The sequence below is a fragment of the Gekko japonicus genome, unplaced genomic scaffold (assembly GCF_001447785.1).
Source record: "Gekko japonicus isolate JY-2015 unplaced genomic scaffold, Gekko_japonicus_V1.1 scaffold5269, whole genome shotgun sequence".
Lineage (NCBI taxonomy): Eukaryota > Metazoa > Chordata > Lepidosauria > Squamata > Gekkonidae > Gekko > Gekko japonicus.
In genome coordinates, this window is record NW_015159870.1 from 1 (window position 1) to 4,718 (window position 4,718).

The window sequence follows — 4,718 nt, forward strand, 5'->3', positions numbered from 1 at the left end:
CCCTACCTTTTGCTGGCAGGGGGCTCCAGATTCCTTTCCTGGATCTTCTTGCGCGTGAAGTGCGTGTGCCACAATGACGTCACCCAAAAGTGATGTCATCACACTAGGCATGTTGAGGGGGCACACTCCAGCGTTCAGCCAAAAACACTATGGTCACCATAGAGTTTTTGGCCAAATGCTAGACTGTCCCCCACACACACATACGACGTGCCTGGCACGGTGATATCACCTCTGGGGGATTTCATTGCGCTGGGCACATTGGAGCCATGGAGCTTTTCAGGGGTGGGGTTCTCCCGCCAGCCAGCTGGCCGGCAAGCGGATCGGGGGGGGCAAAATTGAGGGAAACACCACCCCCATCAGGGGGATGGCAACCCTCACCCCCTCCCCATAGTTTATCCCCCCCAAAGCTCCCAGGGTTTGCAGCCATAGGGCTGGCAGTCCAGGCCTACCCACAATGGCAGTCAAAAAATGCCTCCAGGCTTAACAAGATTAGGGACCCCGAATTAAAATGAGGATATTCTTGTATCCTACATAGGATGGCTTCCCTTAACACAGCATAGAAGGATAAAACCACCAAATGCAAGCCACACTTCTAAGACTGACAGAAAGAGCAATCTCAGGCCCCATGCAGCCAAGATAAGATCAACCACAAGCCAAGAAGAAAAATCCTTATTTAAAAAAAAAAAATCCAGATCTCCTGAGTCCAAATTTCCCTTTTAAAAAGTTTTTTTTCAACAACCATGAGAAACTCAATAGAGATAAGAGCCACCAGGCCTCCCTTGGGTTGCCAACTTTCTTTTGTTGGCTCTGTTCCTCCCAGGTTAGGCTACACTATGGCTGGTTGTCTAATGGGTGGCATATGATCTGAGCCTACAAGGAAACACTGCCCAGTTTGGGAAGCAACGGCGGGGAGGAAGGGATTTCTCAAGGACACTGGAAACACCAAACGGAAATCAGCAGAGAAAATGCTGACACACTGATATCCCATCCGCCACCTGCCCTGGCCTCTTTCTGGTGCCATCAGCAGCAAAAGAGAAAAACAAGGTCACCTGTTGTCCTGCGGCAGCTGTCTCTTGAACAGAGTGCTGCTACGGAGAAGTCTTAGGGTTGAGAACTCTGATCTAGGAAATCCCCAGAGAGTTGGGGACAGTGTTTGGGGAGGTACACTTTTCCTGGCACCCACAAAAGTGGGCGGGGCTAGGTGGGGCTTTTTCCCAGTCGGGCTTCCGATTGGCTGCGCAGATTAAGAGGCACCCTGTCAAACAGAGCGTCTGCCTTAAACTTTGAAGAGTCGCCATGAGAATTATGCCACACATCCCCACTTCCTAAAAATCAGTGCTTGGCTCCACTCTCCTGCATCTGCCACTTGGATGTGTTGCGCCCACCCGGTGTCAGAACTCCAAATGGGCCCAAGGGCTCAAAAAAGTTCGGGGCTCCCTGCTCTGTGGTAAACATGAATGCATCTAGCATTCGCTCCACATTTTCTCAACTGGGAGGGGAAAGTGCAGCTCAAAACCACATTCAGATACTTCAGGGCAATGCCTTCCTGACTGACTGAATGGCCATAAATCTATGCAAAAAGTACCATAAAACCCAACGATCAAAGGAAGTGAAATCAGCATGGAGTGTGGAGGCTTCCGTAAAATCCGACGGTCAAAGAAAGTGAAAGCGGCATGCAATGCAGAGGGGAACTTCTGTTCCAACGTGGGTTTCGTTTGTAAAACAATGGAGGGAACAGCCAGTGCAGAATCAGCCAAAGTCCACCCTCCAAAGCCACATTTTCTCCAAGGGAACTGATCTCTGTAGTCTGGAGGTCAGCCACAATTCCAGGCAGGGCCGGCTCACCCACTAGGCGACCTAGGCATTCGCCTAGAGTGCTGGGCCCTGGATGGGGCGCTGAACTGCGCCTCCCCCTGCCAAAAGCCCACACGCCATTGCCGCTCCCAGCCGCGTGGCGTGTGAGGCACGAAAGGAGCCGACGAAGGCGGGTTTCGCCTTTCCTCGCTCCTCCCCGCTTCATTGCGCAGACGCCCCCCCCCCCCGGAAGCAGCCTGCCCAGCGATTGTCACAGCCCGCTGGGGTAGGTGGCGGGCTCGCTCTTGGCCGTTGCTCACGCCTGGGGCTGCGCTCCGGCCCCGCCTCCCCCCCCCTGGGCCCTGCACCTGAGGCAGCAGGGCGAGAGGAGGGACCGAGGGGGGGAGAAGGAGGGGCAGCGGCATCGTCAACTGGGGGTTTGGGCGGGGATGCCCACCTCCTTCCTCTGCTTCACTTTGGCCAGACCATTTTCCCTGAAGTGCAAGGAAGGCCCGATGAAGAGACGGGTGGCGGGGAGCGGGGTGCGCGGGTGCTACAAGCTGGCCTTGCCTAGGGCGCAGAAATACCTCGGGCCAGCCCTGATTCCAGGACGCTTCCAGGCTCCACCTGGAGGTTGGTAACCCTCATTTTCCTTGTGTGTGTGAGAGAGGGGGGGAGGGGAGAGGGAGAGAGTCCTCTGCCTCTTTGTGTGGCACAACTGGAACCCTCTTGTTACCATGGGTGGGGAGGTGAACAAAAGGACAGATGGGGATTCCACAGCTGCCGGGGCTCCTGATTCACTGGGAAACCATAACAGGCAGTCTCTGGGTAGCCAGCCACCTGGCCGCTTCCTTTATCAACTCAATAGTGCCAACCGAAAGTCCAAAGTGCTTGGTCAGATATGTAATTGGACTCTGAATCTATTACCCCTCTTTGCAAGGCCAACAAGGAAATAACCAGGGATGTGAAATGATTGGCAATTAAATCACCTCCTGGACTGTAAAACAGCCCGGCACCAAGAAATAAAGGAGGCTGAAACTTTTCAGAGGATTGAGGAATAGCTTGACTCAGGCAGTGCTCAGGTTACAGGGGGCTGCGGTAGGGCTGCAGACTACAGGTTAGGGAAAGCTATGGGGGGGAGCATGGGGAGGGTGGGAGTTGGGGGGAAGGGCCTCAGAAGGGCCTGATGCCATACAAGCCACTCTCCAAAGCTGCCATTTCCTCCAGGAGAACTGATCTCTAGAGTCTGGAGGTCCATTGGAATTCCTGGGGTCTCCAGGCCCCAGCTGGAGGTTGGCAACCTGAGCTTTGGGGACTCCCCTCCTTGCTCTTTTTGAAGGCTGCAGTGGGGGAGCAACACTCAGACTCCACTGCTTATTGGAGAGTCAGGTCGGGTTTCATTAGGAGCTCCCACCTGTCCCCTCCCCATAAGGGAAAACTATTTTCCTAATCGATTTTAATGTGCTAAGCTTCTATCAAAAAAAACAACACAGGACAATGGAGTGAGAGAGATACTGAGAACTAGACACACCTAAAAAGCTCCCCACTACTACAAAAAGAATCATATATAGTAAGCAATGCTCCCTCTAAGCTGTGGAGTCTTGTGAGCAAAAATGCTACCTTGCAAGCTACTGGCATTAAAGTTGTGAGCACACGATTTGGCTACTGCATAAATTAGTTTGTTCTGCAGCCACCCTTCCTGAGCGAAGACAAAAGTGTGTGAGCTGGAGGCTAACAAACTGTGAGCTAGCTCACACTAATTCAGCTTAGAGGGAACACTGATAGTAAGAGTATAAATGTTCCACCAATGAAAATTCACAGTAACTCTATTGAAAATAGCACAACACCACAGTCAAATACAAAAAACTGTGCAAATGGACTCACAGAATTTGCAAAAACACAGTAGCCAAATGAACAATTAGGACACAGTCAAGCAAAATCTAACAGTACAATAGCTGAGACAGGGAACTGAAACAAAAATAAATTACAAAATATTGTGTACAGTATAACAGCGAGTAACAGCGATACAAGGTCCCAGTATAGTTTGTAGCAGGCCGAGCCGGATTAATTGTGGAGTATTATATTATTCTTTGATGGCAGTATAAACTTATTATTCCGGACAGGAGACCAGGAGATTATTACCACAGTTCATTCCCTTGGGAGGCTTTAAGAGTGCTTTTTACAGTGTTTCATTTAACTCTCACTGTGATGGCGACTGAAGAAGAATTCTTATGGAAACAAGAGAACTATACCAGGACCTTGTTGCATCGCTGTTGCTGTTATACTGTACACAATATTTTGTAATTTGTTTTTGTTCTGGTTCCCATTGTTATAGGATGCCTCAGCTATTGTACTGTTAGATTTTGCTTGACTATGTCCTAATTATTCATTTGGCTACTGTGTTTTTGCAAATTCTGTGAGTCCATTTGCAGTTTTTTGTATTTGACGGTAGTGTCGTGCTATTTTCAAAAGAGTTTCTATTTGTGAATTTTCATTGGTGGAACATTTATACTCCTACTATATATGATTCTTTTTGTAGTAGTGGGGAGCTTTTTAGGTGCAGCCCACGTTCGGAGTTTAGTGTTTCTAGTTCTCAGAGCTTCTATTAAAAGCATAGAAGTAGAACCAGACAAAAAGCAGCAATCCAGTCTGGGGGTTTTGTCCAGTGTTCCCTCTAAGCTGAGTCCCTCTAAGCTGAGTCACAGTTTTTTACTCTCTGGCTCATACACTTTTGTCTTAGCTCAGGAAGGATGGCTCCAGAGCAAACTAATTTTTGCAGCAGCCAAATTGCTCGCTCACAACTGTAATGCCAGTAGCTCACAAAGTAGAATTTTTGCTCACAAGACTCTGCAGCTTAGAGGAAGCATTGGTTTTGTCTACTGCATTTTTATCTTGTCCTTCCTCTAAGGACCGCAGGGAGGCAT